This window comes from Arvicanthis niloticus, chromosome X (assembly GCF_011762505.2).
Source record: "Arvicanthis niloticus isolate mArvNil1 chromosome X, mArvNil1.pat.X, whole genome shotgun sequence".
Classification (NCBI taxonomy): domain Eukaryota; kingdom Metazoa; phylum Chordata; class Mammalia; order Rodentia; family Muridae; genus Arvicanthis; species Arvicanthis niloticus.
Window position 1 is genome coordinate 108,306,685 of NC_047679.1, and position 22,862 is coordinate 108,329,546.

The window sequence follows — 22,862 nt, forward strand, 5'->3', positions numbered from 1 at the left end:
GCCTGATATGGGGCAGCAGGAGGAAAAACATCTCTGTAATTGTCCTGGCTTGAGAAAGACTCATGTACGATGTACGTGTGGGTTAGAGGGGACACAGGGTGTTCATGGGCTCAGTTTACCTTAGAAGTGAGGATCAGCTGACTCAAGAAACAGTCTACAGAGGAAGAAATGTCTCACTCGGGCTTGCAGGGAGGGGTGTTGGGTCATATGCTTTGCATGCACTTAGCAACCTCCCCCCACTGCCCACCACAGGGTGGCCTCCGGTCGCTGTGCTGCCTGTGGGTTTGTGTTCACGGCTTAGCTTTGCTTTCAGTTTCAAGACTGAGCTATCACCCTGGGAACTTGTGAGGAGAGCCCTGGCTGGGGGAGGGGCCACCAGAACCTTCCTCATCTTCTATGGCTGGCTCATCCCCCCCCCCCCCCCATATTCCAGGAAATCTCAGTCTTAAACTAGCAAGGCATTGCAGCTGCCTGCTGTTTCCCCACTATCTACTCCTCCATTACCAGAGCCCCAGGGTGCTTCTAGTGTGATCACACCTGGAGCCAACTCCCAAAGCCCAGCTCTCCGGACTCCCTCTGACAGCAATCTCTGCTCTTTCCACCTGGAGCCCATTAGCCTCTACACCTGCCCAGGTCCCAGGTCCTTTGCCCTTCAGGTTTCTGAATGTGTGATGTGTTTTCAATGTGTGCAGAACTACGAGCAGGGCTGATTCACCCACCAGAGCCAGGAAAGAACCCACAAGAGCACACATGGAAATGCCTTGACATTCCGTCCGTAGTGCCAGGATGGCAACCCCTTATCCTGCCTGGGAAATAAAGGAGGAGCTCCAGATGAGAGGCAAAGAGGGGTAAAATAAGGGTGCCACAAGTGACCTCTCTAATGACCGCTCTCCTCCACTGGAGACACCCAAGCCTCTCCCACTTCCTTTCCGTTAGCCCACAGGGTTAGCCCCGCCCAGTCTCCACCCCCACACCTTTCCACCTACTCCATCTAACAGCCTGGAGAAGTTGCTAGGCTCAGCTTTACCCATCAGAGTTGAATTTCCCTTTGGATGGAAGACAGAACTCTGCTGGGTCCATCTCTAGTGCAACTACAAAGGTTGGGGAGTGAGGAGATAAGGGAACAGCTGTCTCCTGGCGCCATTGTTTCAGCTTGCCCCACCCAAACCTGCATGTGACCTTATCCCCCTGTGGCCTGCAGAACCTTGCAGGACCATTTGCGTCTGGCTCCCCTAGCCTAAGGCCAGCATTCCACAGATCCTGCTCTCCCACTAGCCAGAGTGTCTGCCCTTGGGAAACATTCTCATCCCAATCACGTGAAAGGTGATCACTTTCATCTAAACCCAGAAGTGAACCATCTGCATCTGCTCCTGCCCCAGGTCATTCACTGGGGCCCTTCTGTTCAAGGTGTCCTTGTCATCTTGCTTTCTCTTCCTAGGCCAGTGTTTCATTTTCAAAAGTTCTACTGGAACTATGGGCTTCAAAAAACCTTTATGCATCTTCCTGACCTCTGTCAAGACACCGGTTTCCTTGACAGTGGGAATGACTGTAGATCATTGGTAAGACACTGATACCTTGCCTCGTGTTTATGGGATAAATGCAAGGAAAAAGGCTTGGCAGTAGGCGTGATGGTTCATGCCTCTAAGCCCAGTATTCAGGAGGTTGGGGAGGACAGATCACTGTGATGTAGAGGCTAGTTTGGGCTATGAAAACCAGGTTTGGGGAGACAGCTCAGTCTTAAGTACTTTCCATGAAAACATGAGTACCTGAGTTCAGTGCCTAAAAAAATGAAGCATACTTATAATCCCAGGGCTGGGGCAGTGTGACTGGGATCTGCTCGTTAGCTGGCCTAGTCTGTGAGCTTCAGGGTAACAAGAGACCCTCTCTCAAACAAACACCAAGGTGGATAATTCTTGAGAGGCTGACATCTGGATCTCCATAGGCATGATATACAGGCATACGCACTGTATTAGTACATATGTGTACCCACATGAACACACTCCCTCTCACACATACACACAAAACCAAACCAAACAAATTTTTTAAAAAAGAAAGAAGGAACAAATGAGTGAATGAACGATCCTAGTCTGTGGGCATCTGCGATTTTTTTTTTTTTGAGCCATATATAGCTAAATGTACGCTGAGTGTGTTGTGAGGAGAAAGGTGCAAACTCAGAGGTTACATGGATATTATTCTTTACAGTGCTAGTTACATAGGTGCACTATTTGTCTGCTGTGAGCGTGCAAACAGACCATAGGTATATATGCATATTCAGGGTGTGTGCATGTGTGCCAAGTGTGGGGACATGTTCGTGAGAGCCTCTGTGTGTCAAAGGGCTACCCTGGTCTGGCCAGCTTGCAAAGCCACAAGCTCAATCATAGGTTCCTCCTCCTGCTCCTTCAGGGCAGGCAGAAGGAGCTGCCTTGGTTCTAGTACTGTGGAGACAATGGGGGAGGGCTGGGCAGGCCAGGCTTCTACTGGTCAACAAGGATATTTGAGACTGTGTGCTCCCCAGGGACAAAAGCCAACTCCAACAAAGGTATGAGATGTATGGGTCCTCAGGTGAGTGATCCCCTACCCTAGGCGCACTCTGCTAAGGAACTGGGAGGTTAGAAAGGTCCCCAGATCTGTGTGCTTCGAAGGCAGAGAGGAGTAATTCCAGTCGCATTCTTCTATGTGCCTGTGTCTCCATCTAGCTGGGAGATCTTCGAAAACTCTCTCCAGGGATCTGGTTTTGCCTGAAGCTAAAGTAAAGGAGCAGAGAGGTCGGGATGTGGCTAGCCTGCTCTCTTGGTAAGGCTTAAGAAACTTACTGCGTTAACTTTTCAGTCCAGAAATTTCCCCCTCCCCCTTCAAAAGTTTGAGGATTTGAAAGTGAGAGGTGGAGAAAGGCTCGTTTGCATGTTCACTTACTCTCCTCCAGTCCCTCAAAATAACCTCCCTCTCCCAGGAACTTGAAACCAAAGAAGCCACCACCACAGAAGAAGGCACACCCTATGGGAGGTAGGCAAGAAACACACTGAAAGGTTCTTCTCTCCAGGGTCCTCTCAAAGCCCTTTGGCTAGGCCACAGCTTCAGTGGCCTCTTGTCCCCCTGGATGCTGCCTTGCTAGTGAGTGGAGGTCAGAGGACACAGATGCTTCCAAGTCTCTCTTACGCAGGGATGGGAAATGACGCCTGGTAGACACACTGAAAGCAGATGCGCATTGCAAGAGTGTGGACCACAAGAGGGAGCAAAAAGGCCAGGTTGCCTGTGAACACACACTCTGGCTCTGGGCTTCCGAGTGCACTTTCCAAACCAAGGCAGCACAGACGTGGTTTGGACCTGATTTTGCATAACCACAACTAGGCCCCCCTTCAGAGGTACAGACCCTGCCTTCCTTCCTGGGACTGTCACTGGGACACACCAAGCAGCATCCGGCACCCACTCACCTAGGCCTGCCCTACCAGAGGCAACTTGTTGGGAGAGCCACGTCCACAATCTCTACCAAGTGAGTTTGAATCTAGGCTTGATCAGCTGACTCAATGGCTCTCAGAGTTGCTGGGAACCCCTATGGCATTTTTGCACATGCCAAGAAACATGGGGGCCAGATGGTCATCTGGGCCACATGGCACAATTCTCTAGTTCCCCATCTTCTCAGAGTCTACTGTCACTCCTGAAATACCTCGCTCTCCATGAAACCTTTCTGGAATTCTCTGGAAAGGAAACGACAGTTTCCTTCATGTCATTTCCCACTCCTGCACCACCCCTCCCCCAACAGCCACAAACAAAATGGAAGCTGCCCCAGGAACAGAACAGCTGTCCCCTCTATGCAAAAAAAAAAAAAAAAAAAAAAAGTCTTTCCTCTGGCTAAGTGTGGAGATGGCGCCTGCTGTACCATGTGACCAATAGCCTGTATTTAAGAGCCAGAGGGCCAGAGTCAGGATGGAGTGTGTAGTCCTGGACAGAGCAGAACTAAGCCATCTGCAGAACTCAAACCCAGAGTCTTGTCCCAGCTAAAGCTGAACTCCAATCAGCCAAGCAAATCCTCCTTGAGCAAGTGCCCAGTGAAGTGGCTCTGGCCACAGCTCTGTCGTCAGCTCCTTCTCCTTTGTTCCTTTCTGTCTTCTGCCCCCTCCACTGGAGATGAAATCAGGAAGGGGGTGAGGTTTTGCAAGGTTGGGGTTTCTCTATGCTTATTTGCAAAAAAAAAAAAAAAAAAAATCCAGGTTCCTAAACTGTGTGTTTTGGGACATGCCTTTAATCTGAATAACTTAGGAGGTTGAATCTTGAGGATCCCTAATACGAAGCCAGCCTGGGATACATAGCAAGACTTTGCCTTAAAAAAATTAAGAGCTAGGGATATAGCTCAATTGGTACTGTGTTTGCCTAGCATGCAAGCTGGGTTAAACTGGATATGGGGAGACACACATTTAATCCTAGCACTTGGGAGGCAGAGGTAGGTGGATCTCCAGACCAGGCAGGTCTATACAGTGATTTCCAAGCCAGGGCTAAAAAAAAAAAAAAAAAAAGCTGGGCCTATAATCCCCAGTGCTGAATAAAAACAAGCATGTTGACTCATTTTCTCCTACACAGGGGAGGCTGAGATAGAAAAATCAGAAGTTCAAAGTCTAGTTACCTAGTTAAGGTTACCTCAAAAAGACAAAAAACAAACAAATCAAAAAAAAACCAATGAAGGAGAGACACATTAAAAAACAAAAACAAGAAAGCCCAGGGAGGAAGTATGCAGACAAAGTAAAAAGCAGTCACAGAGAACATGAGCTTCAGGTGACCTGTCACAGGGCAAGGGTGTGTAGGGGGTCCCACAATAATCCCCTTGACCACAGGATTGTGGGAGCTGGAGAGTTCCAGTTGCTGGCTAAGAAGAAAGTCCTCTCCTGGGTTGGGGGCCCTGTGGGGTGGAGTATTCCGTCACCCCACCCAGCCCTTTGGGTTGTGGTTATGTAGCAAGAAAAGCACTAGAGGAGCCCTAACATAGGAGAGGAAGGGGAGAGGCAGAGGGAGGGGGGCTGACAAAAGGAACCGATTTCCTCATTCATGCTGAGAAAGCTCCTTGAATACCCTCTGGAGGGGCCTGGGGCCACCACAACCTCTTCCCTAGTACTTCAAGGAAAAAGAGGCAATGAAGGGAAAACAGAAGGCAGGGAGGGAGCAAGGCTTCCTCCCGGTAGCTACTGAACTCCAGAGCATGGCTCTGCTGCCTATTGCAACCCTCAAGGTTTGTGCACTGGAGGTCCCTAGAGACCCTGCAGTCTAGAATGGGCAATAGAGGTCCCTGCAGACCCTAAGAGCCTTGACCTTTCAGGTAGAAGACCTAGATCTGCCTTGGAACTTAGGCAAGTCACTACCCTAGAGAAAATGGGCCTATCTGACCAGTCATAGGGGCGGTTGCCAAGGGCCAAATGACTTAATGTAGACAGAAGCTCCCTGGCGCCTTCAAAGCACATCTATCTTTTTTTTTTCACCTTTCTGTTTTTTCCCTCCCTTTCATTTGAATTTTCGATACGAGGTATCATTGTGTAGTCCAGGTTAGCCTCATATTCAAACCAATCCTCCTGCTTCAGCTTCCTGAGTTCTAGGATTACAGGCATGAGCATAACACCTGGCTCTAAATGTAGTTTTCAATTTCCTGGTCTGATTTATTATTTGTGGGGCTTGGCCATTCTGCTTAAGTATTCAGAATGTTTTACCTAGATGGAGAGAAAGGAAGAGAAATGAAGGCCAAGGGGCCAAAAGCATGAACTACTAAATTTATGGAAAAGCCAGGCACAGTGACCTGTGGTCCCTGCTACTTGGGAAGCAGAGGCAGGAAAGAAGATCTGAGTTCAGAAACATAAGCAAGACCTGTGTTGACTCCCCCACCCCCACCCCAAATAAAAAATAATAAATAAAATGTATAGTCAAGCCAGGCCATGGTGATGCTTTTAATCCCAGCACTCAGGAGGCAGAGGCTGGCGGATCTCTGTGAGATCTTTTTGCTACAGAAAGAAACCCTGACTGGAAAAAAAAACAAAAAAGAAAAAAATAAAACAGTAAGACAAGTAGTTTGACCTGGGAGAAGAGGGACTTGATTGGGAGTTGGAGAGGTCAACAAGGTCTAGATCCACACAGTGAGATCTGGACTTCCTGTGGAGAGCACCTGGGGCATCCTGCTGACCCTTTAGGAAAGACAGGGCAAGGAAAAGCAGTTCCTTAAGAAGAGTAGTTTGGTTTGGTTAGGAAACAATGCCCGAATTGGGGAGATGGAAACTGACCAGGCTGGGCAACTGAACCCAGGAGAGGGATGCCAGAGCCACCTCAGGGGAAAAGAAGGACAGATTGAGGGGGCCATACAGAGACCCCAAGAGGTGTGGTCTGTTTTCCATGGATCAATGTTAAAAGACATGGGACCAGCTGGGCGGTAGTGGCGCACGCCTTTAATCCCAGCACTTGGGAGGCAGAGGCAGGCAGATTTCTGAGTTCGAGGCCAGCCTGGTCTACAGAGTGAGTTCCAGGACAGCCAGGACTACACAGAGAAACCCTGTCTCGAAAAAAAAACAAAAAAACAAACAAACAAAAAAAAAACCCCACAAACAAACAAACAAAAAAAAAAGACATGGGACCAGGGAGACGGTGCAGGGGAATAAAAGCTTTAGCTATGAAAGTCTGTGTCCCATCCATGGAAGGAGGAAACTGAGTTCCAAAAGTTGTCCTCTGGCCTCCAAATGTGTGCCATGGCCCATGCGTGCCTGGACATACTTGGACACACAGTGATAGTAACAATAAGAATGTTCAAAGAAACGGAGTGATCGGGGCAAGAAATGAGGCTGGACAAGATCTCAGCCTGGACCCTTTGAAACAGGGATTGTTTTGGAAAAATGCCAAAGTTAATGGGAGGAAAGATGCAAGTGGACATTTTCGCAGCTTCTGTCTTTCTGTTTGGTTTTTGACTCCGAGTTTTGCTTTGGAGTCCCAGCTGCAAACTGACCATCCTCCTGCCTCGGCTTCCACTTATGTGAGTGAGGGTTCCATACCACTTCTGAGTTTCTATCTTAGCTAGAGCCCAGAGCAGAAGGAGCCTACACAGGTGCTCAGTGGTCATTGGAGTCTCTTGATCTGGTGCAGAGGATAAAACACAAGCTGACAGGGAGTCACACATACTGAATGGATAGTAAATACACTGGGCCCAGTCCCTAGAACATCCTGCTTGCTTCCATTGTTGTGGGGAGGGAGGAAGGGAAGAAGAGAAGCATGGGCCAAAGACTAATTAAATTCATTAGTGGATTTTTTTGAAGCTGGGGCAACCTGTGACGAGGCACCAACAGGATATTAAGTCAGATAACTTTTTATTGAAGGGTCAGTGTTCTTTGTCAAGGCCCCTGGCAGTGTGTGTTCTAGAAACTGATACGGAAGCTTCTGGTTCATGTCTGCCCCCCCCAACCCCCTGGAGTAAGAGGGGCTGTGGGGAGTATCTCTCCCAGATGACCCCTTCCTCTGTTGACTATCCAAAACAAAGTGTGGAGTACAGGAATCCAAGCAGAAGGCCAGTTTGCTAGATTTCCTACCCCACAAGGCTGAGGTAGGGAGTAACCCATCAGTGCCTGGGCACACCACACACAAGCAGCTTTGGCTTCAGAAGTCATGGAGAACACCTACCCTGAGTTTTGCCTCTTCTCTCCCTCCCCCTCCCCCTCCCCCTCCAGGCACTATTGAAACATCTCCAGAAACCAGAAAGTTAAAGAGAACTTAAAAGGTCCCTCTTGTCTCTCTTACCTGAGTTCCTGAGAGGCAGGAGAGTTGACTTACCCCCAAGTTCTCACTGCCTTAACCCTCCTCCTCTCCTCATGGTGTCTCTCTCTGCATCCTCAACCAGGCTAACCCTTTTCTCTGGTGAGAACAACAGTGGTGGCATCATTAGTGACTTCTTTAACCCCAGCACTGGGGAAGCTGAGGGAAGCCAGACCTTTGTTCACACTGCCCCTTAGGCCAGCCATATCCGCTCTCCACTTCTTTAACTTTAATTCCCTCACGTCTTTCAAGATTAAGTCAGACATCATCTTCTTCCTCCTACCCAGCAGCCTCTGCTCTTGACAGCCTAGCTTTTACTTCTTAGATCTCAGCGGTGCTTGAAGAAAGAAGAAGGGTCACAAGAATGGGAAGGGTCACAACACATGCAAATGTTCTGAGATTCAAGTTTCAGTGCCCATCAACAGAGCTGTATGGAACACAGCTCATTCATATGGGACCCAAAGCCTGAAATATTTGCTATCTGGTCCTTTACAGAAACCTTTGCTGATCCCTGGACAAAATACTCTACCTCCCTTCGGTATGAATAAACCCATCAAGCTCATTTCTGAGAAGAATGTCCCAGAACCCTGTTGGGGGAGGTGCCTGGAGGAGGTGTGGGGTGCTAAATACAAACTCAGCGGATTTTCATCAGAAAGCGAGCCTCTGGATTAGAGCCCTGAGTCTTGGCCTCGGCTCTACCCGTGATGTGACCTCAAACAAGACACGTCTGCTTTGTGCCTTGGTTTCCTCAGCTGTACAGTGAGGGGTTGGAGCTGGCTCATCTGAGGCTATTACTGTCCACGAGCTAGAAGTCAGGGGTCCACAGATTCCAACTTGCAGCTAAGCAGACTTGGTCCTGACCATTTGCTCCCAGAACAAGGACTCAAAGACAATGCGTTCCTCTGCCCGGCTGTGGTTTTCTGCTGTCCTGGCAGGTGGGGCAGGTGCCTCACCCCACACTCACCTACCCTGCTTGCCTTTCCTTTCTGCTGATCTGTCTGTCGGCCCTGGTCTCTAATTCCTTTCCCTGCTAAGCTTGATGGCCTCTTCTGAAGCTCTCCCCTTTACCCACCTCCTCCTCTCCAGTGGGCTGCATGAAAAGCCTCATCTTTTGGAGAGAAGGGAGGTAAGGGGAAAGGACTGTCACTTCTCCCTAGCCTCCCAGGGCTCACAGTAGTCAGGCAGGGGCCAGGACACAGGCGGCTCTCCGCCCGCACCCCTGCTCTCTGAGAGGAAGCAGCCCCTCTCTACCACTTCCTGTCCCAGGGGTTTCAGCAGTTTCCCCTTCAGGGCCTGGTGGCCCTTGCAGCCCCGCCCCTGATCAGCACAGGTCAGAAAGTGCACAGAGGGGAGGATCCCTCACAGGAAGGCAGAGGAGACAGCTGTCTACACAAGGGGGACGCCCAGCAGCAATTCCACCAGTGTGGTGGGAGAGGGCCAGACAGAGAAGTGCTACCTGATGAAAGGACAGCTGTTTCCACAAGCTCTCTCATCACTGCACCTAGACTACCCTTCAGAGACCAGCAGGGTACGTCTTGTCTTTGAGGACCTACCTGGATTAAAACCTGGACCATGAAGTGCCAAGCGAGGCCACTGCCTTGCATAGACTAGTAACAGTGGCTACAGATGAAGGGACAAGTTGAAACAAGAGGCTCTGGGGAAACCAGACCAGGGACCGGGGGTTGGGTTCATTAGGAAGAGCGGGTGACACTGAAATCAATGTGACTTCATAATGCGTCAGGGGCTTCTCCTTAGCGCCAGTGGTCAGAGGTAATGATGAAGAAATACTACACTGTCTTTGGGTCCAAGGGCAGCAGCCTTTTCTGGGATAAGGAACAGTGGACTCTAGAATTCCATGGTGGCTGCTGCTTTACTGGTAAACTTACACCTAAGTACTTCCCAGGAGTCCATGTGAGGTGGGGCTCCTAGCAGTAGAGTTGGGTACCTGTAGCCAATCTTTTAAGCATATGACCCATATGACCCACTCTGTGAAATATCCCCAAGGCTGTGGGTCAGAAAAACATTAGCGGTCCAAGGTCCTGTATTCTGCACAGCTGCCAGGCCTTCAGGCCTCAGGCTAGTACTGAAATACGACAGTCCCAGAAGCCTGGGTGCCTGGTGTAGACACCACTACCTGAATCTTCCCAGGATAACATTGCTCAGTGAGGTTTACGTAGCGGTGAGAAAAGCTTTGGAGGTCCCTTAAGGTGATACTTATCAATGACCAGCAAAACACACAAAGGGACAATCCTTAAATGCCACTCAGCTCTGACAACGCATCTTCCTCCACTGTTTGCCAAGAACCCTACCCAGGCCAGACCTCTTGTCAAAAGAGCTGGGCCCTTTGGACCTATGAGAGGGTGCAGCAAGTAAAGACACCTGTCACCAACACTGATGACTTGAATTGAGTCCCTGGAATCCTGAAACAACATGGTGTGAAGTTGTCTTCTGATGGCTACGTGTGCACCGTAGCACATGCATGCCCACACACATTCATACACATATGACGTAAAGAGTAAGTGGCTCAGTGGTTAAGAGCCACTGATCTTGCAGAGGACCAGAGTTTAGATCCCAGCACCCATGTTGGGCAGCTCACAAATAACTTCCCACAGCGCCAGCTCCAGGGGGATCTGACACATCTGGTCTCCGCGGGTACCTGCACTCAGGCACACATACCCACACACAAACCCATACATATACACAGAATTGAAAATTAAAGTCTAGGGATGGGAGAGATGCCTCAGAGGTTGAGTACGGCCTGAGGAGGACATGGATTTGATTCCCAACACCCACATGGCAGTTTGACAATCTGCCTTCTGGCCCCGTCATACACCAGGTCTGCAAGCACTACACAGTCATACATGCAAAACACATATACACATCAAATAAGTAAATAAATAAATAAATAAATAAATCTATTATTAAAAAGCTAAAAAAAAACCAAATGTAATTTTAAAAAATAATTTATAGCAAGCAGGGCCCTGGTTTTCTTCTCTACATACGCCCTGAGACCAAATACAACTAATTCCCTCAAGACACTAAACCCATTGTCCTTGGGAGGGAGGGCGGCAAATGCTTCTTCATTCCTGTGTTTTTCAGTGAATACTACCTCACAGCTGGCCCAGGGATGCCAAGAACGTCTCAGAGGCAACATCTGGATGTACACCTGGGCCCCCTGCCAGCCCCTCCCTCCATCTGCAGCGCAAACCCTAGGCCCAGGGTTTGGTTCTGAGCCCACTCGAAGCTGAAGGCACGCGTTTGGAGAGCCTGCATGGAGGATGGTGGAAGCACTTGAGGCCAATGCCAGCTCAAGGCGAGCACTTGTGGAGTTGGCAGGAGAGCCAAGTCCTGGGGCCTGGGCTGCTGTGGGTGTGGCTGCTGTGGTCTCAGTCATGGCCCGTGGGGGGAGGATCAGAGGGGTGTGGGTGCTTGTTTAAACGTGGGCAAGATTTTTCTTCTGCACTCTCTGATAGCACTTCAAGTTATTTTCCCTGCTTCTGGGGAGAAGGGCCAGACAGTAAAGATTACAGAATGACAAGGTGGATCACAATGGCAGGTGGCGGGGATTTACAGTTCAGGGCTCTGGACTGTGGGGCTGCTGTTATAGAGAAGTCTATGAACACCACCTTCTTCCATTCCTTTCTTCTCCCTTTGCACTGCTTCAGACTGAACCCAGGGCCTTCCACATGCTAGGCAAGTAAGTGTTCTTCCAGGCCATCCTCAAACCTACAGAGATCTGCCTTCCAAGTGCTCAGACTAAAGACGGAGTGCTGCGCGACGCCTGGCTGTGCTTGGTTTCGTGAGAGACGGTCTCCATATGTAGGTCAGAGGCTGGCCTAGAACTAAGGATTCTCCAGCATTGGCCTCTCCAGTGCTTGCTAGAAACACAGGGGTGTGTCACCATGTCCAGGTTTCTTTTCATTTTGTGCTCTTTCTTTCTTATAAAGTAGCTAGGCAGTGGTTAGTAGCTAGGGTTAGAAGTAGGTGCCAAGGTTTATTTTTTATTTAATTTTTTATTCTGTTTGAGCTTTGCTTTTAGTAAAATCTGTTTTGGTGGCAATCTTACTTTAATGATTCTATTTATTTATGTATACCAAGTCTGACCCTGCATGCCTGGCCTCGGGCTCAATACACTATCCAGGCTAGTCTCAAACTTGTGGTGATCCTTTCTGGCCTCTGCCTCCTGAGGGCTGGGATGACAGGCCTGCACCATCAGCCTGCCTAAGAGATCCACTTTACAAACTGCAGAAAAGCTCTGAAGACATTAGGTAACAAGACCAAGGTCATGTTACTTGTCGAGAATAGAGGCAGAACTCAAATCCAGGCTTATGTGACCTTGGTCTCAGTCTGTACTGTTTCCTCTACACATATTACTGGCCATCTGTTGGGACTAAAGGCTCAGAGCCCTAGGGGCCCCTTCTACAGAAGCTTCCCAGGCCCAGATCCCATACCTCTTAAGGCTTCAATTTCAACTTGAGATCATTCTAATAAACCAACTTCCCAGACTAAATCTCTATCAAAATGGTGGCAGTGGCTAGCTTCAAGCTCTGCTCAGCTTCTGTATTTCAGTGACCTACTCTCACCAGAGAATTTGGGCTCCAGACCTACAGTAAGTAGTCATGGCATGGTCCCTGCCCCAAAAATATACACTTACTCTCAGCTTACACACACTGTGAAGTTGAGGTTCTTATCTTAGGGTGTTGGTTCATGTGTTTATTCAAATATTTATGGAAAACCAGCTCTAAGTACCTCACATATGCCAGACCCACAGCCAGGGGCTTGATCAGAACTGCCCTGGTTTTGTTTGTTTTTCTAGTAGAGGCTCTGGATATAAGGCCCCAGTGAAGTGAGCTAGCACATCTTGATCAACAGGGCTGGACTTTCACCTCAAAACACCCATAGCATCTATAATAAGTGTCCCTTCAGAACCAAGGCCCTGGGTCTGAAGGAAAATTGGGAAAAATTGGGAACAGCTCTAAGGGATGTCGTATTTGGTATTTCTTTGGAGGAAGATGAAAATATTCTAAAGTGGATCCTACTGATAGCTGTGCAAGTGTGCAAATGCTAAAAAAAAAAAAGAAAACACTGAAGTATACGTTTCTAGTGGGTGAATTTTATTATTTCTTAATATAATGAAATGTTATTACTTTTCTGTCATTATTTTTTGAAATCATTTTTACTTATTGTGATGTGAGTGTAGAGGGCAAAGGAGAACTCTGTAAAGCTTGTTTTCTTCTTCCATCTTTACCTAGAGGCCAGGGATGTAACGATCTGGGTCTCCAGGCTTACCCAGCAAATGCTTTAACGGCTGAGCCACCTCACAAAGCCAAGATGGATTTTTAACTGTTTTTAAAAATGCTATCAGTTGAGAATTTCATACAATCTGTTTTGATCATAATGATCCCTAACCTAACTCTTCCCAGATCTACTCCCATCCACCCAACTTTGTGTTATTTTTTTTAAACCCCATCAAGACCAATTTATGCTGCCCAAATATTCTTGGATGTGCGGTTGACTACCACGGATAACATTCTTAAGAGAATTTGCAGGAGGGTTTTGTGTAGTTCAGGCTGGCCTCAAACTCACTATGTAGCTCACTGTCAATATTCTGCTTCCACCTCCCAAGTGCTGAAATTACAGGCACACACCACCATACCTACTGAAAACTACTGTCTTTTTACAGTTTTTAGAAATCTCTATGGCCCAGAGAAGGGTCTACTCAAGGCCACATACAAGCAAAGGACTTCTGATTTATGACTCTGAGGCTCTTTCTTCCTTCCAGGCATCCTGTAGCCTTCAGCAAGGTTAAGTACCGGTCCAGTGAGTATGCAGGGCACATCCAGGCCTATGTGGGAGGGCTGGGTCCTAGTGGGGGACCTCCCACACCAGCGAAGACGGTGGGAAGCTTTCCAGAGCAAGAGCTTGAATTTCGGGTCTCCCATGTCAGTGACCCAGGCCCTGTGCCTCTGATTCCCAGTTTGCCTACCTGTAAACTGAAACAGGTCTGTTGATCTCTGCTAAAGGCTGCACTAGATCTGACCCTCCGAGGTTCTAATTAAAAGGCACTGCAAGACAGAGCTGAAAGAGCATCAGCCACATGACTGTTCCTCGTGGAGGGCCGCAGGAGGCCTTTGACACAATTGACACAATCCTGTGTTCCAATCAATGTTCCTCACAGACAGTGAAGGCGATGATTTTTCCCGTAAGAAACAAATTCTCTCAGACAATCATTCTGGAGAGTTTCTCCATGGGGGTAGTTTGGCTGTAAACCACTACCCCCGCCTTCTCAGCAGTGGTAGATGGATGGTACAGCAACCCATAACAGAGACCCATGAGCAACCCATAACAGAGACCGATTGATCATGTCCCTTGAGATGCCAGGAACCAAGATCCTGGCCTGCTGCCCAGGCAAGCAAGCAGCCCCACCTTGTACTGAATTTGCCTCCATAGTGGAGGGAGCGATCAGTGGTAGCCACCTCTCTAGCCCCTACTGGACAGGATGTTTCTACATCAAGTCCCACTTCCTGTAGCTAGGCCTGGGCTCCAGTTTCCCTCCTTCTCTTGCCATCTGGTAGCCTGCCCTCTGCCCCCCCCCCCAACTTGCTGGGTGTTTACAGGCTGTTTTATCAGCTTGGGGAATCTGGGCCTCACCCAACCAGGGCCCCGCCCATCCCAGACAGCCTGCCCAGAGCCCTACCTGCTCTTTCGCCTGCCCCGAGCCCCCTGGCAGGTAAGGGGTGTGGAGGAAGGCTTGCTGCCTGGCACAGGCCCCTTGGTGCCTGGGGCCCTGCCTGGTGAGTTAAAACTTGACTGTTCATAGTGCTTTATCCAGCTTGACCAGGCTGGGGAGGGCAGGCATTCTTTCTCCAGTTGGCATCTCTATCTGTAGGCTATGGGGACAGTAATCAGATGCCCAGAGTACTGAGGAGATTCACCTTGGCCTTCAGTGCCTCAGACACCAAAAGATAAGCCAGAGGAGCACTAGACTTGAAGGCTCTGAGGAGTCAGGCAGATTGTTTCCAAACTGGGATGATACTGACTCTCTACTGTGAATGATCAAAACCAAGGATGGAGCCAAAGGAAAGGCCATAGGCTAAGTCTTATAACACAAGTGAAGTTCAGTAATCCTTTTGAACAGTCTTGATTTACACCCAGACTCCAGAGCCTCATAGGTCTCTCCATACCAGCTCTAAGATCTGTTCACACCCAAAAACTTGAAGATGAGACAGAGCTAACCACTAAGCAAGTCAAAAGACATCTCTGCAGAGCAAAAGAACCTAAGCCAAGGAGAAAAGGATGATGGGGTGGCAAGCAAATGAAGATGCTGATGTAGGTGATAAGATTTCCCTTCCAGCCTACTTCTCAAAAATCTCAAAAGTTAGGCTCAGACCTACCAATAGAGAGGTCTCATGAGGGTAGGGCCTTTTCAATAAATGTGAGCAAGCCTCAGAGTAGGAGTCAAAGGGATATCTCAAACCCCACTCAACTTTTTGTTTTGTTTATTTTTGTCTTGACAAATTATTAAAAATATATTTTAGGTAATAAATGAGAACAGCCCCACTTAAAAGTGAATACTAGACAGGCGTGACACACTTGGCACCTGGGAGGCAGAAACAAGTGGATCTCTTTGTGTTCCAGGTTAGCCAAGGCTACACAGAGAGATCATGTCTCAAAACGAGCGAATGCTATACTTCAGGGCCGGGGTCGTTGTTGAATCGAGAGAATGCTCACCCAGCACTCACAGAGCCTTGAGTTCCACTCTGATCATCACATAAACTAAATGCTGTGGTACACACTTGTGATCCCAGGCAGGGTAGAAACTGGGGAATCAGAAGTTCAAACCCATTCTGTTACACAGTGAATTTGAAACCAATTTGGGCTACATGAGACTCTGTCTCAAAAAAAAAAAAAAAAAAAAAAAAAAAAAAAAAGGGCACAGACAGCAAATGTTCCATTGCAAAGAAATATTATCAGAAGTCTTCTAACTCAAGAATCCAATGGCATACTTGGAGTTTTTAGTCTCAGCATTTGGGTGGGGGGCAGAGGCAGGTGGATCCCTGTTGAGTTCAAGGTCAGACAGGACTACGTAGTAAGACCCTGTCTCAACAACAACAAAAAAGGATATAATTTAACAGTGTGGGGCACTTGGGTGGTAACAGAAAAACTCTGTTAAAACAATTTTGCTACTAATGTCACCTGGTTCTTGAAACCTCAGGTCCCCATTCTCCAACAGAACAGAGTCCATATCACTCAGAGCTTCTTGCAGGCTTACTGTCACTCCACACTTTTTCTACTAAAAATATTAGGCCAAAATATCATCTCTCCAGAAGCAGCCTTTCCTACCAGTTAGAAGTGGGCAGAGAGGAAACTGCAGTTGGGGGGGTGGGTAAGAGAAGACTAAATAAAAACAACATCAACAAAAAACCAAAAAAAAATAGTGACACATAAAAATTAATTAAATTAAAAAGAAAAAAAATCATAAACCAATTAGTGTTGCTATGTTGATAGCTGATACTGGGTTAAAGGGTCATTTTTCTCCGCTAAGGAGAAAACAATGTGTTAAACATTGCTTTTTTTTTTTCTTGACAAGGTGTCTCACTATGAAGCCCAGGCTGGCTTTGAACTGGCAATCTTCCTGCCTCAGCTTCCCAAGGGAAAAGACTGTCAGTACTGCTGTGCTTGCTTTTCTCTCTCTCTTTTTAAATTTGTTCTTTTGAGAGAGCATCTAGTGTTGTTGCCCACGTTGGCCTCAATCTCCTGAAGCGAGGCACAAACAAACCTCCCTTCTCAGCCTCCTACATAGCTAGACACAGGCATGCCCCACTGCACTCAGCCTGTGTTTTCACTTTCAGACACCATCTAGAGCTACTAGGCTTTTGCCTAAGCTGTCAGGGTAAGTAGTGGGGCGGACCAGTCAGTAGGCAAGTTAGAAAGTGCTTGTTGGTAGTGTCGCCTCTTGTCCCATCATCAACTCTCCTTGCCAATGATCTTATGATGCTGTAGTGAGGGAGTATTGAAAGCCCCAGAAAAAACTAAAAACTGGGCTCCTTTTTTTACTGGGAGTAAGAAAGTTCAAGTTCCAGCCTTGGTCCTGCCTCTACCTAACTCCTCTGAGCTGGTGCCAACTTCTTTAGGACAGACATTGAGATCTGTGGCTGTGGCCACCACCAGCTGGACTCCGACTCGCCAGAGCCCTAGAGTCTCAACTCATCTAACTTGGTTTCTGGAGGTCCTTAGCAGTCTGACCCCACCCTACCTACTCAGCCTCGTTCCCATGATTTCCCAACTCAAGCTGGGCTTCAAGCCCAGTGGTCTCCTCATGGTCCCCTGAGGGAACATTCCAGCCTCATTCATGGAATTTCTCAGGCTTGCCATCCCTTAGCGATCTTTTTAGTCTAATCAAACAGTACCCATCGAGCAAGGTCTCAAACAAGTCCCCTAACTTCACAGAGTTGTTTATGTTCTAGTAATTACAGTTCATATCCACAGAGCCCCGCTCCCTTAAACTCCCCAGAGCCTTTCACTTCTGTCACAGGATCTTTTGGCACATGTGGTCTTGAATTGCTGCGTTTTTCAGTTGTGTCTCTTCTTTCTCCAACAAGCACTAAAATCCATGAACTTGTGCTGTACTTCAGTTCCTTTTTGTCTCCAACCTATATCTAAGCATCCATGAATCAAACCCCTGTAAATTGTTAACTTACAGGTTCAAACAGGTCTTACCATTACAGTCCAGTATGGCTGGCCTGTAGTTGGGAGACAAAGGGTTCTAGGGACTCAGGTATGACTTTTCCTCCCGTGCTGCAAGCCCTTGTCAGAGGCAACAAATGCCAGACTGAGTTCTTCCCCCAAGTAGTATTGAGGAGATAGTTGATAATCAAGCTATCAAACGAGTTAACTTTTTGCACAAAACCACAGTCCTGCCCTGAGAATAGTGGGTTCTAGTCACGTGACTGTACCCTTGGAATGATGTCATGATGCTGTATTAGGTCTAAGATACAAAATGACTTGAGAGAATGAGATATGTGAAAAACTGTCTGAGGTCAAATATTTTTGTTTTGTTTTGTTTTGTAGAGGGAATGGGTAACAAGGTCTTGCTCTATAGCTCAGGGTGACCTCCCACTCATCATTCTCTGCTGCAGTATACAAATAGTTGGGGCTACAAGCATGTGCCACCATGCCCAGCTAAACATTGGTTAAGGAGATCTGTTATCTTGGCAGATGTAGTTAAAAGGGGGATAGGTGAGGCATGCACACAGGGATGTATGAAAGAAATGTTGGATTTATTCACTATAAGAGAAGGACAAAAACAACGTCTTATTCTACTAATCTAAGGGACCCTTTAGCCAAAAAACAACAATTCAAAGCATCATCTAAAATAACAGTAATATCAAGCACACACCTGATTACAAGATTAAAAAACAAAGCCAGGAATAGCTGTTTTGATGATTGATGCAAATACGGCATATCTAAGTATTAAAAGAAAATGATACAGTTTTAAATTTCATATGATAATGCAAAGAACTTAAAGTAGCCAAAATCTGGACTAGCAAGATGGCAGAGCAGGTGAAAGTTCACTCACTGGAACCTATGGTGGAAGGAGAGAACTAACTCTCAAAAGTTGTCCTTTGTCCTTTGACCTCCACATGTATGTGTGTTATGTGTTCATGCCCACACTCACCTCTCTCTCTCTCTCTCTCTCTCTCTCTCTCTCTCTCTCTCTCACACACACACACACACACGCACATGCACATGCAGACACACTAAAAATTCTAGATGACTTGATAAAATAAGGCTAGACAAGTGCCTGCCTAGCTCCACACAAAGCTCTGGACCTCTATACTGAAAAATTAATGAGCAGACATTTCACCAAAAAAAAAAAAAAAGGATATATAGATAAATAAGCGCATGGAAAAATGATTAAAATAGTGAGTCATTAAGGGAAATGCAAACTGAAATTACAGTGTAAAACAATGGGCAAATGTATCACAGACCAGAACGCAAAAGCTAAAATTATAAAAGAAAACATATGATGAAATAGTTATGATTTAGGCCTAGGCAAAGATTCCTTAGATGTAGTACTGAAAGCTTGATCTATAAAAGGAAAAATGAAGGCCTAGGACATAGCACTTGCTTAGTAGGCAAAAGGTCTGAGGTTCAATCCCCAGCTCAACAGAGAAAGAAACACAGTGATTAGTTGCATTTTGGCTAACACTGAATGCAAAACTAAAGCCTTGGAGCACTAGACACGGGCTTGCAACTGGAATCCTAGTACCTGGAAGGTGGAGGCAGAAAGATCAGGAAAGAAACAGTATTTGTCAAGCAGGACTCTGACAGAGGTCTTGTATCTAGAGTCTATAAAGGACTCTCTGGACAACTGACTTGAGCAGATATTTCACAAAAAGAAAGACCTATAGATAACAAATAAGCACATAGGAAAATGACTAAAACAGTCATTAAGGGAAACACAATTACAATTTAACACGGCGGCGCACCAATAAGAATGGCCACCCACCCTTACACACCAGTGTTACTGAAGATCACTAAACAACTTGGAATTGTTAACCTTTTGGGGGGAGCGGATGTAAAATGGTAAAGGCATTTTGAAAATAGTGTAATAGTTTCTTTAAAAGTTGAACCTTCACTATCTTTAGGACCCAGCTATTTCTCTTTCAGGTATTTAACCAAGAGAAAAGAAAAACATAGCCATAAAAAGATTTGCACACAGATGTTTGGAGAAGCTTTGTTTGCAGCAGTTTAAAAAGAAAAAAAACTGGGGAAAAAAAAAAAAAAAACATCGAACGTCCACAGGTGGATGAACAGATAAACAACGGGTGTTTTGTCCATACAAAGGAAAGCTACTTTGTAATAAAAAAGATTGAAACATCTGCCAGGCATGATGGCGCAAGCCTTTTAATCTCAGAAATCTTGGAGGCAGAGGTAGGCAGATGTCAGTGGCTGAGAGCGGTGTGGTCTACATAAGTTGAGTTGCAGGACCAACCAGAGCTACAATGTGAGACCCTGTCTCAAAAGAGGAAGTGTGGGAGAGGGAGAGGGAGTGAGGGAGAAGAAACACTGATATATACAAAAACAAGGAAGAGTTTAACATAAATATCCAGAGAGAAGCCAGGCCAGAAAGGACTGCATGATTCCAATTATATGAAACTTTAGAAAATGCAAACTAATCTATAGTGACAGAAACCAGAGCAGTGGCTGCCTTAGGATGGGAGGTGGAATTGCCGAAGGGCGCAAGCAAACTTCCCAGGAGCTCCATACATGCTAGTTGTCTCTTGAATGTGGTGATGGTTTCACGGGGAATATACATATGTCAAATAGGATCAAGTTGTACACTTAAAAATATGTGCCATTTATTGTACATTGTAACTTTAGTAAAGCTATTAAGCAAAATGAAAGAAAGGGGGCCATGGATCCATAGTCAATGGTTGTTATACAAAATAACAACCATTGACTATGGTTTTGTCATTATATGGCGTTACTGTGTGAGTTTACTGTGTCCTGTTGCTTTGCAGTAGTAGTGAAGACAAAAAGGCAATAATCTCACACTTCCCTAGATTACACATCCTTTGATGCTATAGTAGAGTCAGATTCTGAACCTGGGACTTATCCCACTCGACGATTGAGGGGGACTTACGCTGTTGTACCTCTCTAGCTTTCTCATGCCAATGTTACTATATCACCAAGCCTGGAATGCCCCTAGAACATGGCCAATGGTCTCTCTCTTTCCTCTTTTGAAAGGCCATCTGTCCTCTCACCTCTAAGAAGCCTTCTCTAATGAAGCTAAGGAAGAAAACTGAGTTTTCTTTGTGTAAGCCGTGAGTCCCCATATCATACAATTTAGATATATGAAGAGTTCCTACCTGCTAACAGAACAGGTAAATACATGTCCCTGATATTCTAGAATGGTGCTTGGAGTCTCCAAGAATGAATCTGGGTCTCTCTGGGTCTCGCTCTCTCTCTCTCTCTCTCTCTCTCTCTCTCTCTCTCTCTCTCTCTCTCTCTCTCTCTCTCTCCAGATCCCTGAGGTATTAAGAAACTGGTCACCTTGTAAGCTTATAAGGTACTTGCTTTCCGCACGGTGATTTTTATAGACTCAGAAGAGTTGACCTAATGACTATTATCCTAGAAAACATTGAAAAAATACAGAGTACCACCGCAGTCCACTATTGAGCACCTCCCTGTGATCAGGTATTTAGGGAGATTAAGACTAATTGTCCACTCTCCCCTTGCTCAAGGCCTAGCTTTCTTAACCTGATGGGCCAGAATCACGTGATCCAGTAGCACGGTCCACTTAGGTGCAGTTCATATGGAGTACCTTGGGCTCACCTAAACACAATTGCAATCACAGCACGTGGGGTCTCAAAACCTTCTGAGGGGCCTTTGGCAAAGGTTCCCAGCCCCTGAGATCTGCTGGTTAAAGGCAGTGTCCCAGCCTCAAACAAAGGCCTTTGGGCATTTGCCCAGCAAGGCACCCAACATCACTGTCAATTGAAAGGATCAGAAAAGCAAGCCAAGCTGTGATGAGCACACTTGGCCAACTGGCTTCCAGAGTTCTACCCTCAGGAGCAAACTCAGGATTGCTCAATAGTCCCCAGGGGTAGAATAGTATGCTTCTCTCAAAGGAACAAACTTCCTCTGGTTGTTTCTCCTCCTCTTCCTCCTCTTCCTCTTCTTTCTCCTCTTCCTCCTCCTCCTTCCTTTTCCTCTTCCTCCTCTTCTTTCTCCTCTTCCTCCTCCTCCTTCCTTCTCCTCTTCCTCCTCTTCCTTCTCCTCTTCCTCCTCCTCCTTCCTTCTCCTCCTCTTCCTCCTTCCCTCCCCCTCCTGCCTCTCCCCCTCCTCCTGCCCCTCCCCTCCTCCTGCCCCGCCCCTCCCCCTGCCCCGCCCCTGCCCTACCCCTCCTACCCCTCCCCTCCCCCTCCTTCTTTTTAAGACAAGGTTTCACTTGTAGCTGGGGTTGACCTGGAATTTGCTATGTTGGCCAGGCAAGTCTAAAACTCTATTTTCCAGCCTCAGTCACCAAAGTGCTGAAACGACAGCTGTGCGCCAACACACCCAGCTCACTTTTGATTTCTTCAGTGGATATTCAAAGTGAAAATAATGAAGACCAAAAAAAAAAAAAAACCCATGGTAATATTAATACAAATATTAAAAACTTAAACCCTACCTTTAAACTGTTTTTACATTTTGTGTGTGTGTGTGTGTGTGTGTGTGTGTGTGTGTTTGTACACGCAAGCGGGTGCGTTTGCGCCCGCACGTATGCACTCATGGCATGGTGTGGAGGGTGGGGGAGGGTGCCATGTGGAGTTCAGAGGGCAACTTGCAAGGATGGTACTCTCTTTCTACCATGTGGGCTTCAGGGACTGAGCTTAGGTTGTCACGCTTGGCAGCAAGCACCTTCACCCACTGAGCTACCTTGATGGCTCAGCCTCCAGTCTTTAAAAAGGATTTACTAATCATTTATGTGTGCTGTGTGCGTGCTTACGTGCATGTGTGGGGGAAGGGTGCCTGCAGAGCCAGAAGATGTCAGATCCCCTCAAGCTGGAGTCACAGGCAGATGCAAGCTGCCCAACATGAGTTCTGGGGACTGCAGCTTCGGCCACCTCAAAGAACAAGGAAGCTCTTATCCATGGAGCCATCTCTCCAGCCCCTCAAGCTCCGCTATTAACTACAGAACTGTCTACCACTCAGAATGGCTTTGTAGATAACACACAGAGCCATGCACGTACGCACATGTGCGCACATGGTGCTTCCTCCATACCCCCTCTTTATCCTTCATGATGGCAGAGTTAACAAAAAAACATTAGCAAGAAAAAGCTGTAAAAAAACCACCCAGGTATTTTCAGGAATGGGCTGGCATGCCCTGCCTGCACTTCTGGCAAGACTTTTCATTCTGGGATCTTGGCAAAGCCTAGGGTATGTGAATGGTGAAAAGATGATCTGACCAGCAATAATCTCAGCCCAGGACTACAACTAATCCGAGGGAACACTTACTGGTGGGTACACTGCGAAAAGCCCTATGCTCAATGTTTTACATACAGTATCTCATTTGTCACTCCATCCCTGTGAAACATACAGTGAGG

The 22,862-nt window shown here is 47.0% G+C and overlaps 1 protein-coding gene across 2 annotated transcripts in view; it reads right to left on the reverse strand.

Moving 5' to 3' along the window:
- Nucleotides 1-22,862, reverse strand: part of Elf4 (E74 like ETS transcription factor 4) — a 41,621-nt gene that overhangs the window by 13,023 nt on the left and 5,736 nt on the right. The window lies entirely within an intron of this gene.